Genomic DNA, 19,518 nt, shown 5'->3' on the forward strand with positions numbered 1-19,518 from the left:
ATGAAGTTTTGAAAACTTGATAGTTTCCTGAAGGATACCAAAAATCTGAACAACTGCTTTCAATCTGAATCATAAAGGCTTTGGCAGGTCGGTTCTAGTGTCAGAATTTCTGTTTTACGGTATGCTGCAGTGAAATTAAACAAATTGCCAAACCTCCCATGCTGGACCTATGGCAGAGGCAGAAATCCATCCCCAGTGCTGCCTGTTGGATGACATTGCTTCCATCTTGCTCACACAATGTGCCCGGTAGAGCTCAAGGGATGTTTGTGAAACTGATCGTGAGAGTTCGATCCCAGGGGGTAGCATGGCACATGTGTGTGTTTGTGCATCCATCCATCCATCTAGCTCATTACTGACACGTTGTAACCACTTCAGACTTGACCCTGGGATGTGTTATGAAAACCTCCATCTCCCACTGAAGTGAATAGCTATAACTTAAGAAAAATGAGGGCAGTAGTTAAGGCTGAGGCCGGGGCACAGGAGATGCCTCCTCAAATGTTGTGCATGACCTTGGCCCATCAGCTCACCCCTCTTTGCATCAGTTCCCTGCGGTTAAAAGGAGGCATCACACTTTCATCACACCCAGCATAGCTTGAGGACAAGGCCATTAATATACATAATGCACTTGCATACTACCAGGATGACCTCCATGGAAAAGCTTATAAATAAACATAAATAAGGACCTGATGAGTAAAAGGCTGGATCCTGCCCAGGCTTCAGTGAGACTTAGAAAGACCACATAGAAAATGCATCTTAAAATAGACCATTTGAAGGTCATAGCCTCCTACCCTTACTTGTCAAGACCTGAACGGAGGCTTTGCCTGCAAAATGATGGCCCAGCTGATGACATCAGCACTCTACATGCAGGTTTTGGCAGGTGTTAGCCATTCGTTTCACCTCTGCAACTGTTCATCCAGGAATTTCTTTGGAGTCATGACTCACGGTGTGCCTCTGTGGCAACTACCATTTAGCTGCATGAAAAAAAACTTATTTCTGCTAAAGATCTGCTGCCGTGATATCAGAACTTGAGAAAAAACAGAGCCTCTGACTGATTTTTTTTTTTTGGCAGGTTATAAATATTAAAAGATGGTAAAATTTTAAACCTCATTTTTAGGTATCTATCTGCAGCCAAATCCTGTTGGCCTAAGGGATCAATCAATGAAACAACATTACATAGAAATGCTGAATTCATGTTATCCTGGATAATCTATATCTCAAAAATGAGACTGAGCTCTTAAGTGATCTGCACATGGATTTGATCTGCTCCTCCCTTTTAACTTGCACTTCAGTAGCCTGGCTTTAAAAAAATTAACTGTTTCAGTAATGTGGGAGTCCTTTCATTCCTACAGTCTTCTGATTAGTTCCAATAAAACTGGATAGTAATAAAGTTAAAATCCATTAGTGGGTACAGGACACACAACAGAACTCATGCTGGTATTAAAAAAAAATGTAGAACCATTATAGCCTTCTGTGCAATTTTGACTTCAGTACAAACATTTTGTGTTTTTTTTTCTTGATTGCTTGTTTTTATTTTTATTTTTATTTTTTATTTTTATTTTTATTTTTATTTTTTAACTTTTTTTCAAACCTCAGCAAAGTGGGTGTCATTTCCCCATGTAGTAGTATAAAAATTATTCTGGCAAAGCACTGCAGTAGTGACTCAAAATACAACTGATGAAAACCAAACAAAAATCACAGAGGTACCTCAAATAAGAATTGAAATGATTTTGAACACTCAAGACTAAATCTATGTGTAAGGTAGTGGAAGAGAAGCAGATCCTTAGTGAGAAATTGTTGATACTGAGGACCCAATGTCCATGTCAGATCAGGGAGACAAATTGAGGAACTTTCAGACCAGCACTGCTCCTGTGCAGTAGGCATCCATGAGTGACTGGAGTGCTCTGTACTCTCTAGAGGACACTTTTAAGTTTGGTTTCACTAAAAATGGTACAGGTTTTGTGATGAGGCAGCCTCAACGGTCCCTTCTGGGGCAAAACAGCAGGACAATGCTGCTGGGGAAAATGGTGCAAAATGGCTCTTTTCAGCCCTTGGTTCCTAATGGTGCTTCCCAGTCATCAGATCACAATTCTCCTTGCATGACTCTGTTAGCTCTGCCCTAATGTGTTTGCATCAGGTCTGCTCCCTAACTCAACAAGGGGTCATGATGGGTCTCCCAGCCCTCAGGAGCAGGGTCAGGTCCCTCACAAAAGGCTTTTTTATTTGAAGATGTATTGTGGAGGAATTGCCCCTTTTCTGCAGCAGGATAGCACCCCCCTCCCCACCCCCCAGGAAGGATGGGACCAGGTTGGATAGCCACCCTGGCCCAAGAGGTTCAAAAACCTCATTTCCCCCATCACTTCACAGAACCACAGAATGGTTGGAAGGGACCTCTGGAGGTCATCTTGTCCACCCCCCCTGCTCAAGCAGGGCCACCCAAAGCAGGTTGCGCTGGACAACGCCCAGGCGACTTCTGAATATCTCCAAGGAGGGAGACTTCACAGCCTCTCTGGACAACCCATGTCAGTGTTCAGTCACCTACACAGTGAAAAAGGTGTTCCCTGATGTTCAAATGGCACCTCACGTGTTCCAGTTTGTGCCCTTAGACTCTTGTCCTGGCACTGGGCACGACTGAAAAGAGTCTTGGCAACCCGCAGGCCTCCAGGGGACATTTCCCCAGGCATTTAGCATCCCAGTTGAGGAAGAAACCAGCCCAGGCTTTCTCCTTCTCTGGTTAAATGCTCTAACCACTAAACACCTACACAAAAGGACAGGCACCCCCGGCAGGACAAACCTCCACCAGCAGCTGGGTTTTAAAAGGGAAGACAGATTAACACAGTGCATAGATGAAGTACAAACCTCTGACAAGTGCTTGGATCAGAGGGTTTCCTCACAGGAAAAACAGTAGACTTTCTCCTCCTGAGGAATAATTGGAGGCCTGGCAGGTGTGCCTGGTGCTTAAAATAAAATAAAAAATTCCATGACTGCACTTCTCAGTGAAGTCCTCTTTTCCTGGATGAAAATCAATTAACTCTTCACTGTGCCTTGAGGCTAACAGACAGGAAAGAGATTAACAACAGGAAAGGAGACTTCAGATTTATTGTACAGCAGCATAGGTCTCCCCATACTTGATCCACTCCATGAGTCGTCTAATCGAGGGTCCTGTCTGTGCCATGAAAGTCCAAGGTGTTTAAGCACATGCTTAACTTTAGCTATGGGAAGATTTTCAACAGCCTAAGTGGAAGTCTGGCATTCACCTCTCCTCCCCCCAGCTTTGAATGGGAGTTACACACCTCGTTGTTCTCTATCCCTTTGAAAATTTCCACTCAACATGTTTTCCTAAAGAGTGACAAACTGCTGGGCTTATGGAGTAACTGCTCCATTAGGGAAGCTGCTTGTTAGCCTCTGACATCTACCGGCTGGCCTTTGTCCTTGGGTATTGGGATTTATTTGCATGCTTAAGAAAAATATTTTTAAAATTCAGTTTAAGTTGATACTACCCATTCTTTTAGGCAATATATGTCTTAACTTTTTCAGTGCTATCAAGTACTTGGCTAAAATGAGGATCTGTCACACACACACACACAAACACACAAATTTGCCCTTTAATTTTATTGACTACCTTTCATTTTTTAATTAAGACATATGGTAAACAAAGCTACGCAGTGTCCCATCTTCTTTATACCAGACATGATGCTATATCGTATTATAAGTGTTCATCTTCTCCTTAATGTAAATCCTTTCAAAATAAAAAGCTTTTACATACTTCTTATCATCCTTAGCTGTTTCCAAGTTCTCCAATTTCTTTTAAGTCATATTTCAGATCGGAAAAAAAAGTATCTTAGTAAGACATATCATGCCATTGTTCCAGTCTCTATCCTCTTTTTTTTTTTTTTTTTTTTTTCTATTTCAGGTGGTGCTGAGTGATAGCAGAATATCTACAGTGGGATCAGAATCAGGCATGTTTGCGTAGTTCATATTAATCTTTCCTATATGCATTACTTCATATTTATCACTTAGAATTATTATCAACATACTGCTTTTTCATCTAATTTGAATAGGACTCTATCTCCTGTTCCTAAATCATTTTGTCTTTTCTGGATAGACTGTATGATCCTCAGGTGGTGATACCTGCTTTTGGTTCAACTAGAGCACAAACTGTAGTGAACAATCTGATCTCAATTTAGAAACATCAGGTGATAGAAAACTTCTTCCTTTATTGTCAGCCTATTGTAAGAGCTACCTTTTTCACCATAAAATCTGCATGTTTCTAGTTTCACTTCTTCTGCTTTTGTCTTCTGCTCTCTGGATCTTTTTGTTAATTGAGAAGTGTTATAGTTACTTAGAACTAATTTTTCTTCTTTTTTTTGGTAGATGTTTATAAACTAAAACTACATTAGCACTTAAATTTCACCTTCATAAGCTAAATATAAGGAATTTATTTCATAAGCCAAACTCTCCATGCCTCAGATTATCCTTATAAATATTTTCTTAACCATTAACCAATGCTTTGGTATCCTCATTGAGGAAAGACTGAAAAAGAGACACAGCATAATACAGCTGAACTGATACGGAATTTATAGGCAATATTACACTCTTATTCACAGTTATATATCAAAATACCACATAATCTTTTTTTGGCAATAGTTTTACATTGAGAAATCATATTTAATTATCTGTCTGCTGTGACCTCTCAGTCCTTTCCCAAAACCACAAAAAGTGTTAACAGTATACCTTCCCTCTACATTTCCTTCTACATATATGACCTTAAAAATGATTGTTATACTGCGTACTTTTTCATCACATTATCAAGATTACAATAGCACCTGACCTGCCCATGTTATAATAAAATTCTTATAAAGAAATGTACATTCTTATTGGACATGGTTCACAATATTACTTTGTGTACTAAATTAAAAATATAAGTTTTTAACATAGAACCAATTCCCACAGAGCTCTACCAGAAACACTCTCACATGTTCTTCATAATTCATTTAAAATTCTGCTTTGAGATAATACTGTTAGGTAATATTCAAGAAGATCTTAAACTAAGACCTGTTTTCAAATGACAGGACAGCAAGAAATGTGAATATCCTGTACCAAAGGGGTTAAATAAAATAAAATAAAATAAAATAAAATAAAATAAAATAAAATAAAATAAAATAAAATAAAATAAAATAAAATAAAAAAGGCTGGTAATATTTTTCCTTTCAAAATTTGTCAGAGTAAAAAGTGATTGACTTTTTAAAAAATCTATTACACAGTCATAATTCTACTAATGAAGAAAAAAAATGTATGAATGAAAACATGAATTTCAATAAAAAATAGGATTCATAGAGACCCAAGCTTCCCTTGGCATGCCTTTTCCAGCCCCAGGGGCCCTGCAGCTCTAGGCTTTGTCACTCACTGAACTCTAACCCTAATGGGAGAGGTGGTGTTGTATTTTAACCTGGCAAGCAGATAAGCACCACGCAGCCATTCGCTCACTCCCCACAAGTGGCATAGGGGAGAGAATCGGAAAAGGTACAAGGGCGAGAACTCACCGGTTGAGATAAGGACAGTTTAATAAGAAGGGGGAGGGGGGGAATATATAAAAAAAAAGGTGATACACAGCACAATTGCTCACCACCAGCTGACCAATACCCATCCCATCCCCAAGCAATGGCAGACCCAAAGCCAAGTCCCCAGTTCTACTGTTCATCATGATGCCACATGGTGTGGGATATCCCTGTGGTCCTGGCTGTGTCACCTCCCAGCTCCTTGTGCACCCCCAGCCTCCTCGCTGGCTGGGCAGTATAAGCTGAAGACTCCTTGACTTAGTGCAAACACTGCTCCGCAGCAGCTAAAACATTGCTGTGTTATCAACATTATTTTCCTCCTAAATACAAAACACAGCACCATACCAGCTACTAGAAGGATATTAACTCTATCCCAGCTGAAACCAGGACAGGTGGGAACAGCTATATCTCATGGGAACCATCTCCGGTCCTCTAGAGGAGAAAGCAGTGAGCAGTGAAAGGTTTGTGCAGTCCCATCCTTCCCTTGGCTACATTGACTACATTTTCTGTTGAATCTCTTCGAAATCTTATTTGTATTATATGCACCAATGTGCTGAGTAGGAAGGCATTTAAATATTGCATATTTTCTTCCATATTCAATAAAACATTATGCATATTTATTTAAAGTTTGGCTCCTGCGTGTTTTGTGACTGAAGTGGTCTTGCTTTATCTTGTCACCAAACTTATAGTCTTGAGTGCAGAGATGCTTTATAGGAGTTTGATTTTTTTTTTCTAACTCCTTCCCCATACCAGCCAAAGTTTAAGTTTTGGTTTACTCAACAGTTTTTATGTACTTTAACCAAATAAGTTTCTTATTCCTCTTGTGCCTCTCCTCTGAGTACTTCTGCTTGCAAGAGTCTTGTCTCAGCTGGAATAGGTTAGGGAGATCAATATGGCCAGCATGCCTGCTTCCTATATCCACACCTTTGCACACACACCAATGTTCCTCTGCTCTTTCCCTTCTTGTCTATCTCTGCTGTTCCAATCCTGACACAATTCTTTAGAAACTAGTGCTGAATGTAATTCCCTGTAAGTTTTTCAAATGGCCCAAAAGGGGCAATATTTTTCTCAACGTCTTTATGGTATGTCAAGACACAAAGCCACAGAGATCTTTTTTACTATAAAAATGGGTCAGATGTAACTTCAGAAAATGTCACCCTGCTTTCTGCTGAGAATAGGATGCTTAGCCAACCACACCTGTGTTAGTTGAACAATTCCTCCCCTCTTTAAGAAATATTAGACCCCAACCTGCGTGATTGCCTGTAACAACTAGAAGAGAGGTTTCAGGTGATTTCCCACTTTGCAACTGGCACTTTATCTTTTTTATCTTGTTTAATAGGCAAAACATCTCATTGCAAAGGCAAATATATTTTCTTGGTATGCACAAGATAATTTGAGCCCTGATACCATCTTATGTGAAACCAGTTTTACAACCAACTCTGTTCAGCTGATTGCATATCTCTTTTGTAGCTCCCTTCCTCTTAACTGAGATGGGATCCAGGCTTAACTAATGAGAAAAGATAATTTATTTGGGCAAGATCATTTATTGGTATCAGTTGAGAGGACATGGGGGCTACTGGAACTGGAATGGGAACGGTGCTGGTGGGGACGCATCCTCAGCACTGCCTGAGGAGTCCCTGCAGGTCTGTGCAAGTAACACAAGTGCCTAAGTCGTGCCCTTCTGCCTTCATCTGGACATCATCTGTCTCTTTTCCTTTTCACTTGCAGAGTGTGTAATTTATACAAAATACTGCTTAGCTTTACAGTATTTCTCATTCAAGAGGAAGGTTATATTCAAAACTTTGGTGTGAATGCAAAGGAAAGTACTCAGTGAATTTAAGTAAATTGAAAGTAACAGGGAAGAAACACAAACATTTGACATGTCTCATGAGCTTTGGAGAGGCAAAGGGACAAGGTGCAAGCTTCCATGCAAAACATTAAACATCATCAGTCTTTGACCTAGAAAAGGGAAGGACAAGTGACAGAATATCCAAAATTAGATTGTCTCAATGACAAAATGTGCTACCAACTCCAGACTTAGCTCCTAATTTGACTGCATGTTTGCATTTTGCCTGTTCACAAAAGGATTTTTTTTAAGCTTTTATGAAATTTCCTTCTAAGTGACTATCCTTGCCTTATTAGGTAAGACAGAAGTGTCATTCTTTAATCCTTTATAATAAAATTTGATCTTAAATATTTATGCAGCTTACTGTTTTAATTAACGCAATCCAAACAGCCTAGAATGTGGGGCTCTATGAATGCACATCCTACTATTCTGGGATTGGAGCTGCCTATGTTCTCTATACCTGCTATGCAATGGAGACCTTTGCCCACAACCTGAATGGTTCAGAGCTTACAGAGTTTACATATGCTGAGCTTCTAACTGCACAACTGGTAGCTTCAGTTGACTATGAAAGAATTAACAAGATGATGTTACACCTTGTTTCTTGTTTTTTCCTGACACAGCTGCCTAGAACAAGAAATGTCAGGAATGACCTCCTCCCTCTAGATATCATACTTATAACCTTTGATTGCATGGGTTACTTACTGTGGCAGATGAAGATCAATTAAACTGTCACAACCAAATGGTTAGAGAAGAATTCCCTGAAGAATAATGACCAAAAATATTTATTGGAGACATGCAGTATCTTATAAAAACAGCAATACCCAATACACACTTTGTTACAGTAGAGAGTCAAGATTACCTGGAGCACTGCGTTCATCTCTGGGGCCCCCAGCACAAGAAGGACATGGATTTATTGGAATGAGTCCAGAGGAGGGCCACAAATGTGATCAAGGGACTGGAGCACCTCTCCTACAAAGACAGGCTGAGGGAGCTGGGGATGTTCAGCCTGGAGAAGAGAAGGCTCCGAGGAGACCTTACAGCGGCCTTCCAGTACCTAAAGGGGGCCTACAGGAAAGCTGGGGAGGGACTCTTTTTCAGGGAGTGTAGGGATAGAATAAGGGGTAATGGCTTTAAACTAAATGAGGATAGGTTTAGATTAGATATAAGAAAGAATTTTTTTACTCAGAGGGTGGCGAGGCACTGGAACAGAGAAACGGTGGACGCCCCATTCCTGGAAGTCTTCAAGGCCAGGCTGGATGGAGCTTTGAGTAACCTGATCTGGTGGGAGGTGTCTCTGCTCATGGCAGGGGGTTGGAACCAGATGATCCTTAAGGGATTCCTTCCAACCTGAACCGTTCTGTGGTTCTATGATTAATATCTAAGAGGCAATCACTGCAGTGTCCACTCCACAGTGTCTACTCTAGCAATTATTTGTATATGAACACAGGTAAGAGATGGAACAGGAATAGCGGTGAAACAAAACACAATGCCTCTTTGCTTCCCTAGCTATGTCACACTTGAAATATGAAGCACTCTCAGAGCTGATGACTTCTTTGAGCTGCTTGTACATTATCCTGCCTGGGCAGCAACCAAGTTCTGTGCAACAGTACTTCATTATTTTAATTAAGCTTATTGCAAGAGTAATCATCATTGCCATCAGTATCAATCACCAGTAGTATTTCCAGTGACATCTGAAAGTAATGAAGGTCCTAACTGACAATAAATAATAATGCTCTTGGCTTGAGTTGACACTTCACTGGACTTTGCCAGGTTGCTCTAAATATTCTAGGGCTTGCAAATATATATATATTTATCTGTGACAAAAGCCTGATCCACATGATATTTGTTTTGACTTCCCAAAAGGATATGTTCCTAATGTTTGCAAAATTTGTCCTTTTGGTTATGGCAATTACCATATATGAAACATTTTTAAAAATTAGAGAGGTCTCACTCCTCTGCTGCAGAAGTACTTTCCCACACACCCTTAATTAATAATAATTTGAGTAATTTCTATTTTCTTGGAAGAAGATAGAGTATAAACTTGTTTGGATTACAAAAATGCTTTTGCAATTATTAAGGAAAATTCTGATATCTTTCCACTTGCATCTAAATTATCCCACAACATCAAGATCTGATTGAAATGTATTGCTTAAATATTTATTGCAAACTATAAGTACAGTTGCTTATTTTTGTCATTATGCTGTTATGGTTTAAACACCCCTCCGGTTTGTGCTACAAATTTTCTTAGTTAGACAAAGACATTTCTGACATTTTAGAAATGGCTTTCCTACTCTCATTTCCTTGGGTGATTGTTAATGCTCTTAGGATGACCATTTGGAATCCAAGAGGAGACACAATTTTTCCAGAAACATAGACCTTAAAATATCAACATAATATTTCCAAGAAGATTCAAAATATTAATATTGTGGACAACAAGCCCAAATTATCTTTTTATTATTTCTCATTAAAAAAAAAAAAAAGAATAATCTAGGGCTATTCAAGAATGTCCATCTACCTCAGCAACAGCCAAGCTCAGCTATAAGGTCAATTGGAAGCAGACAGTCCACCGTTCTTTTTTCCCTCTGTCCTCCTCTTGCTTCTCTGTCTATCCTACAAAAGACAGGCACTGAGCAGGTGTCACTGGGGCCTTTGATGGGTGACAGCAGAGAGGCTTGTTTATTGCACCAAACATTAGACAAGACTGACATTTTCCCAAATCAGATTTTCAGGAAGTTGAAAGCTTTATAATTTACACATATTGATAGGTAACACAGTGTAGAAATTCTCTTTAATGACACAAAGCAGCATAAAACACAACATACACCCATTTGCAGGACAAGAGCTCCTGTAAATACATAACACACAGGCTGCCAGGGAAAGTAATTATTCAATAAGCTCTAAAATAAAACCTGTTAGAAGCTGTCATCCAATGGGTGGAGTTTTATACAGCACTTAAAACATGCCACAAAGCCATCTTACAGAGCATCTCTGGAGCTATGGGGCTGACAAACAGCTCAGCTGTCCCCAAGCAGGGCAGACATGGGTCAGGACAGCCTCCTGCCTCCTGCCTAGCAGGGGCTCTCCCCAGCCAGGGACTGAAGTTACAGAAGTGTGCAGGCAGAACTGCAGGGCTTCTCCATACTAATGGTATGAACATAATTTCAATGATCTATGTTATATGAAACTAAAGATTTCACTGGTTTTTAAGGTTCTCCATGGAAGTAGCTCAGTCATTTTAACTTTGAATCCAACATACTCCAAGGAAAGCCTTCTGAAAGAGTGAGCAGTAGAGAAACAGAAGGCAGATCAATTTAAAGTAATTTTACTTTTCTCCTGGACAAAGTGACTCCTTCTTCTCCATCACACAGACTGCCAAGGGACACAGGTCTGCAATAAGCATTTACAACACTGAAGACCATTCCCACATTTCTTTCTTACCCCTGACACTCATTTCGTGTATGTTGCCATTTTCCACATCCATTTTTTCTGATAGCGGTATTGTATACCTGGTTAGTTTAGGACTCACATTCCTCTGTTTACCAATTTATCTGTATATCTATCTAACCATCTACCTATTTGTCTGTCTGTCTGTCTGTCTGTCTATCTATCTATCTACCTACCCACCTACCTACCTACCTACATGTCTGTTGTTACTGAGGCATTTAAGAACCCAATGTAAAAGTGCAAATAGCACACTTTTTTACGGCCACCCTTTTCAAGTGGCTGAACAGGCAGTGTTATTCCAAGGTCAGATGATTTGACTGCAGGAGCACTGCTGTGTCCCTCCTTGTGGCTCTTCACTGCTGGGGAGGTGTAGTCTGATCCATCCCTGGGTTCTTACAGAAAAGAAAGCCCCTGGATGTAAATCTGAGTTGTGCCAGGAGCTCATCATTCCCTCTATTTCTGAGCATAAACACAACTTAAATGCAGTTTTGCTGTGAGAGCCAGTCTGTTGCTGGCCGGTCTGTCCCTCTGAGGACTGTGAGCACAGAAACGTTATCATTATTGCTGTGAAGCTCTGTTCAGTACATGAGGCTATCTTTACCTCTCTAAATGGGAGTTGCTCTCTTACCACCTTTTCTGCCTTAGTGCTGCATCCCACCTTCACAAAGATGTCTCACTCTCCCTGTTTCTTCTCCTTACAGGTGCTAGATATGCCATATATCTCTTTCTATACATCATGTTACGGCAAGTCACGCTCCTGGTGCTTTGGGCTCTTTTTAAAATTACATTTTACACATCAGTAAACTTGTAATGTAGGAATTGCTTTCTTAGTGTTATTTATATCCCCGTGTAGCAAAAGAATTTGTCAGAAAGTAATATGAATGTTATTTATCTGACGGCTCAGCTTTATTGACTGCTACATTTCACATCCTTCAGTACTTTTTGGCAGAGGAGTAAATAACAGTGCTATTAACCTCTAGCACCAGTATAAAAATAGGCAGTTATTAAGGGGTAAATATTACTTTGATTATTATTGCCCCAGTCTGCTTCCTCTGTAAAAAATGAGATCCCTTAATGGATCTAAAAGAAATCCCAGATTTTATTTAACTTGTAGACTGTTATCTGACCACTTGCTCTGGATAGTTTCTGGTACTTTCAGCATTAAGTACGGAATATATCATGCCTCAGCCACCTGACTGGATAGAACTGAAGTAAGGATATGAAAATAGTGAGAGCTGGGCAAGTTAAACCAACATGCCTACGGCTGTGCTGACATCTGTCTGTGTTGCCTCAGTGGCTACCTCAGATAAATGCCTCTGACCTCAGAAAAATACCAGGTAAGCTTATGAAGGGCCTGGACCTATTATCATTTGAACAGCAAAAGTCCCAGACAGTACTGGTGAAAAATGAGTTAAATCCTAAACCCTCAGCCCTTTCAGCAAGTGTTAAAAAGTGAGCAGCACCTCACCAGGGGTGTTCAGTACCTGGCAGGATCAAGGTCTTTTCATCCAAGCCTCTAAATTTCATTACAGACAAGGGAAAGCAGTACAAATGGCATTTCTGTTTCTATGGCAATTGCAGCAGCAGGAAACATTAGGGTTTGTTACTCCAGATAACTTTATCTTCTGTTGCTGAAGGCAACTTTCCTCTCTAAAATTTTGTCTGCTTCACCAAGTGAAAAAATTACATACAAGCATGGCTGGTAGCATGAAGAGATTTTCAAATATCTAGTAAACAATGCAGATTTGTACATAAAGTGTAAAAATATATATTGGATTATGTTAAAAGAATGTGAAAAATTGGCGTGTCTGGTAACCCCCTGATGTTTAGTCCCTATCTTTTATATTCTTAGGCCTAACCCATCTGTGTAAGAGATCACTGCCAAGCTGAAAGTGCCTTTATTTCAGACTGCAGAACATGCTGGATTTCATCTTAGGGAGGATCTTCACTCTGATGGGTATTTTCATCCTTTTGATTTCATGATGGCACAGAGAAAATGCTCAAGCTTTTAGGTTTGAGAATAACATCAGTATAAGCATGGGGGCTTAGCCCGAAAGAAAACAAAAGAAAAGGAAAAGTATACCAGTGAGCTTCTTTGGTAAGGAGACATTTTCTCCAGTCAGCTTCTGGACCACCAAGTGTTACCACATCCCCTTTTTTATTTCAATGAGAGTTAAAATTGGCTGTAGGACAGACCACAGCTTTACCTCCCAGCCACAAGGACAGCAGAAAAGGGTCTCATGCTACTGGGAGCAGCCAGCCCCCCATCCCAGTACCAAAGAGGCCATGGCAGGAACATGCTTTAAATGACATGTAGAAAGAAATCCTGACCAGAGGAGCATCCATACACACATTGCCATTCATGTGGGATATTCATGGGGTCAATACAGTAGGAAATATATGAGGCCATTTCTTGAGTTTGTTTACACGTCTCATGAACAAAATTTCATTTGGTTTTACTGTGGTCTTGCTTAACAGAACCACCTCTATTTAAAAGGTGGCATTTAAAGACCTCTGCAAACATTTGTTGTTGTTATTTAAGAATGGGGGATCAAAGTGCTTTAGTGGGCCTATTGGAGACCGCACAATCACCTAGAGCCAGAATTGATCTTATATTGTGATCAGGCTGAAACAACTTAGAGCTTTGACACTCGCAGTGCAGAAAAGCAATTCAGGAAAGAAGAGTGAGTAAGAGAAGTGTGAATTTGGAAATGGTGATTTGAAAGTAACAACACAGAATGTTCAAAACTTTTTCAGTGAGCCCTTAACATTTGGCCCAATTTACTGAGTCTTTTCAATGGGGTGGAGAAGCTCCTGCTACATGCCTTTCATTCAACCTTCCTCATTATACACTTGCTGATCAGATAAAAAGCAGATGGAAAACAAAAAGAACTTTAAGAAAGCAACAGCTAATGCAGAGTGGTCTTTGTATATAAACTTGTTTAATGAGGTTATATCTATTATGAGTTTAACTGATGCAAATCAGACCTTCATCCATTCCAAAAAATATTAGTCACTACTAATAAAAAGTCTATGTACTTTGCAGGCTTATTGAGCTCATCTCCTGACACTTTTGCAGATTGGATGTCATTCATTTAACTACAGATTTACCAACTTACTCTGAAAGGTGATTCCTAGTTTCCAAGTTTAATTCATACATGCTGCTTTAACCACATTTTTTTCTATATTGAAAAAAAATAAATAAATAAAAATCTATGTCTTCTAATAAGAAGGCAGGAATTTAACACATATTCCACAGGATTTACAATGGAAATCACAATGAAACATACTGTATCTTAAAATCCAATTTAATTTATTATTTGTAAACAGGGAGCAATAATTCCAGAACTGTATCTGAAATAAAATCAACATCTGTTTCCCAAATAATTGGATCCTTACCCAAATGGACTACAGCACAGATCCAGATAACTGGATTGGGTATAAGATGGCCCATATATGATATCTATTATGTTTATAGGTTTACATATTATAATCCACATTATAATACAGTATTTTTGTTGTAAATAAAATAATGGAGTCACATTGAGAGAAGAGATTTTGAAAGCTCAGGAGGACTTTTATTATTGTAGACTTGGGAATGTGTTCCCCCCTCCTCCTTTTTTCAGTGAGATTCAAAACCCAAATCCTAGAAGCACGTTAAGTATTTTTTTCACTTGCCATTTATCATTTGTGTTTTTTCTCTCAACCCTCTGAATGTTGACTCTTTCAGAAATAATAGGTCATGCAGAATGAGTTACTGTGCATGAGCTGAGCTCCTCCACAATGGCAGGCCACTGCAGAAGCTCATATCCAGGAACAGATCATTTTCATTTCAGGGGGTTGCTGTGCCCTGACCTCAAAAAGAAGTTAAATATTTTCAGAGCTCTGGAAGTCACAGTTTTCCCAAAAGCGTTTTTACCTACATGAAACAAGTCTGTGGTGTTTAATGTCTCATGGAAGGATTTTGTGTGCCTATCAAGTTTGAATCTCTATCTGAACTTGTAGAGGCCACAGTATTGTTGCCTCCACTGCCAGCTCCCGTTGCTAGAAATTACTCATTTTTCTAGTAAGCCAAAGCCAAAGAGAACAAACCTCAAAACAGACAGAGATCTAATGGTGCAGGAGCTCAGGAGGAAGAAATGTATGACCACTGGAAGTATGGAAAGAAGCTACATGCAGACTTGAGCAAATGCAGCAGCTCCATTTCCAAGCATCAGATATTCAGAAAAACATTGAACTATAGTCTCATACATTTTAATGACCTCCAATAATGCTAGTAGTCCCCTGATAGTTTGGGCTGTTTATGAAATGCTTCCTAAGAACCTATCAACCATTTTTGCTCTACCAGAGCAGCTACATTCACAGGGAACACTACAAAGGAAAGATGCTGGCGAGGGACTCTTTATCAGCGTAGTGACGAGTGGTAACAGTTTCAAACTAAAAGAGGGAAGGTTTAGCTTAGGTACCAGGAAGAAATTCTTTACTCAGAAGGTGGAGAGGCAGTGGAACAGGTTGCCCAGAGAAGCTGTGGATGCCCCATCCATGGAGGTGTCCAAGACCAGGCTTGAAGGGGCTTTGAGCAACCTGGTCTGGTGTCCACGGTAGTGGGTTGGAATTAGGTGATCATTAAGGTCCCTTCCAATACAAACCATTCTATGATTATATGATTTTGGAGTAAGATGGTAATGGGGGTGATGGACTCAGCTCTGCATAGAGATTTTATGTCTGCAGATACTGAGCACATCTTTGTCTCTCTCTCTCAATTCTTCATGGTCAGGGCAAGAAAAAACATGTAGAGGAAAAATAAGTTGGAAGAAAAACATAGTAAAAGGAAGAAAAGAGATAAAATATGCCTGATGAGAGGGATTAGAAGAGATTAGAGGCTTTTGTGTATTCTATAATTTAGTGAGTTTTGTAAGTGGAATTGAGATTTGGCAGTGAAAAGGGTCCTAGACTATGACCAGAAGAATAAAAGAGATGAAAAGACTTCACAAAGGTAAGCAGCTATGCAGAAAGTGACCACAGTTTTACCTAAGCATAAGGAACATTTCATAAAAATTTATCATATCAGCAAATTAGCCAGCAGAAAAGCAAACAAATTTCATAATCACCAATTTCCCTACTGCTCTCTAATATGTCAGATAAATTAGTTCTTTACATCCTGTCTTGCAATATGAATAATTTATCTTTTAGACTCCCAAAGCATTGGTTATAAGAAATGTTCATTTTATTTAAAAAAAAATAAAAAAAATCATCCAGCAGCTACTCACTTCTCAAGTGCTAAGAGCACTTTAGAATGATATTGTGTTTTCAGAGTATTCTTTTTAGGAATAAACATGGTATACTGATACAGGAAATCCATCTAATGAAGAATAATGTAGAAGAATGTTACTTAAATTTGTGTACAGTGGATTCCAGTCTTTTCCGCTGTGCAATTTTATCATTGCATTTTTATGATACAGGCATAGCTATACAACCAGGCCAGACATTCAGGAAATAAAGTACTGATTATATTGATACAGTTGACTCAATCTTCAGAACTTTGCATTATAACATGGTGTAGCCAACATACTACTTGTGATGAAAGGAAAAAAAATAGGCCATTCACTGTAATTTTAAACTTTTATATTTATCTGAATTCATATAGAAATGTAACCAGCAATGCAATAAAATACATCATTTACATCTTCCTACATTTAAATATATTATCCACACTGAAAGTAGACATTTATTAAGAGCAAGTTATTTATTTCACACTCAGGGTTTCTGAAGCCTGCAAAATCAGCAGTATGTAAATTAGTAATTTTTGCCCATCTTACGTTGTTTAATAGGTTAAACTGAGCATAAACTCAATGGCAGCATTGTGATTTACATCTAAACTAAGCTTTGTTTCTTTTATGGTACACTCTTCTACTCCTTAAGGAAGTCTCTGATTCCCACAGAAGTCAAAGAGAGCATTTCCCTTGATGCAGGATTACTGCATAACATTCTATATATGCATTGTGTGTGATAGCTATTACAGATGTATGTGCCACAGCCCACAAATCTGGGATATGCTATATTTTCTACTAATTTCAGAGACTTTAAAATCTCTGAAGGCAAAATATTTGTAGGGTAGAAATTCGGCATGTGGGTTTTTTTTGGAGAATTTTTGTTATCCTGATGGCATTAAGTAATTTTACACCTTTTTTAAAACAAAAGAATATCATTAATTACTTCATTATTCTATGGTTTTTAAACTATTAAAAAATTGATCACTTCAGAAAATATTTTTTTGTCAAGTGAGTCATTCCTAATGTGAATGAGTCACTTTGTTTTCATAAATTACTTTAATTGCTGTATTTATTTTCCCTCTGGAAGCTGTAAACACATGTATAATTACTTGAAATGGGTTTGTTTTTCAGCTAGTAGGGAAATACAGCTGGTTCTGCTAGAGGACTTAGGTGCCATGGCTACATTAAGTACCTCAAACCCAAGGGGATCTGGACACATATCATCCCAGGGCATGCCCTGTCTGTCCATCAGCTCTTACTGGGCTCAAAGGTGCGAAAGCTGCACTTTCTCCTCTTGAGGCAGATGCACTTTGTATTTGAATTAAATAACATTTAGGGTAATGAACTCTCCTCCTTACTGGTAAAAGCTGTGATAACCTGTAGAGACCTTGGGCTGAAGAGGCTGTCCAGTCAGTCCAGTATAGTCTTTTTCCCTCCATCACTCTGCATATTCAGACATCCTATGTACAGCAGAACAGCTTCAGCAGAAGCGGATAAATCTATCTTCCCTCATAGCCTGAGGTAATTGTTTTTTTCAGAGAGGATATGCATCCAGATAAGGGCTACGAAGCTGGTGAAGGGCCTGGAACACAAGTCTTGTGAGGAGTGGCTGAGGGAACTGGGATTGTTTGGTCTGGAGAACAGGAGGCTCAGGGGAGACCTCATTGCTCTCTACAACTACCTGAAAGGAAGGTGTGGGGAGATGGGGATCGGCCTCTTCTCACAGATAACTAGTGATAGGACTAGAGGGAATGGCCTCAAGTTGTGCCAGGGGAGGTTTAGGTTGGAAATGAGGAGACATTTCTTCTCAGAAAGAGCAGTCAGGCATTGGAACGGGTTGCCCGGGGAGGTGGTAGTCACCATCCCTGGGGGTGTTCAAGGAAAGGTTGGACCTGGCGCTTAGGGTCATGGTTTAGTGGGTGACATCGGTGGTAGGGTGATGGTTGGACCAGATGATCTTGAAAATCTTTTCCAACCTTTATAATTCTAAGATTCTATGTCTCAGGGGGCAGAAGAAGGATTTGTTCCAAGGTCTTTCACTTCTCAGCGGGCAGCCCAAATTGCTGGGTTCCTGACCAAAAGGGAAGGGTGCAACAGTGGCAACCCTTGCTGGCTACACTGGATATGCTCAGGCACAGAGTGAGTGGAAAGGGGCCTAAATACTAAGTATTTATAATACCCACCTAGTCTCAGAGTACAAGTAGTGACTGAATTCAACTGGAGAATTAAGTGTTCTTTTAATTAAAAGAGAGCTTTTAGCTAATGTTTAATATGCAACACTTACTAAGCTTTAGGATGATACAGATTTTGCACCTGTTCACAGTTCTGGGGCCTAGTTAAACTCCTCTAATCCAAGTCCCAAAACCTGGTGAAGCCAACACTGTCTCACAACATTTTATTTTCTCCTATTACTGGGTTTAATCAGAGGGCCAGGCTGGCCTATGGGACAAGATAGTATCAGGTCTTCTCCCACAAGTGCTACCTGGAAGGATTATTACAAGCATCAATAGATTGCCAAAATATTTTTGTTACAAATTTCCACTGTATGCCTTACGATGGCCACAAAGGGACAGTTTACTGGCATGTCCAGTTCAATACTCAGAGAAAAAATGTATGTTGTCATCAAGTATGACCTGCTTAACATACACATTAACAGTGGTTTACAGCAGTTAGAAGACTTTGCTCAATGAACAATGCAGAATGGCCATGCAATTCCTCCCTGCTCCCGACATTTTCTCACCATATTCAACACACATGGTGGGGAGGAATCTCAGGATGCGTGGCACTTCTCTTGGCTTTCCACTCTAAGGATCAACCCTCCTTGGGAGAATGCTTCCTAACCAGGGAAAACCAAATGAGATGTCTTTGTTTTGCGAAGATAGTATGCATCCCTTGCAACTGCATTCACGTTAGACATACAATTTAGCTCTTCCTTTTCTCTTTGACAAGACACTGAATGAGTAAAGAGATCGAAGATGCTGCTCGCCTAGATTAAATCAGAAAAAAAATCTGCCTGTGTGTATTGTGTCTTTTTAATGGCATCTATTCAATAGAAACTGAGTTGTTTGTGACACTTTTCTCCACCCCAATCCAAGCATTTTTCCGCTTCATATTGTTTGTATTGCTTCTGCATTCTGTTTTTCCTACAAGATAAAGCTTTCTGTCTTTAATTAATTGTCAGAAATATCATTACTGAAAAACACAATGTATTTCTTCAAAATTTGCCACTTTGTATATGAATATTTTCCACCAAAAGAACAGTTATTTTTTTCTAAAAACACAAAGGCAAAAATCATGGTTCTTTAGCTGGATAATCTTTTAAATTTGGATATAATAAGTGAATAATATTAGGAATAGTATCTTTCCCTGTCTTTTCCACTTTCTTCCCGGTGAGAGTTCA

Source organism: Anser anser (genome assembly GCF_964211835.1).
Source record: "Anser anser genome assembly, chromosome: 2".
Taxonomy (NCBI): Eukaryota; Metazoa; Chordata; class Aves; order Anseriformes; family Anatidae; genus Anser; species Anser anser.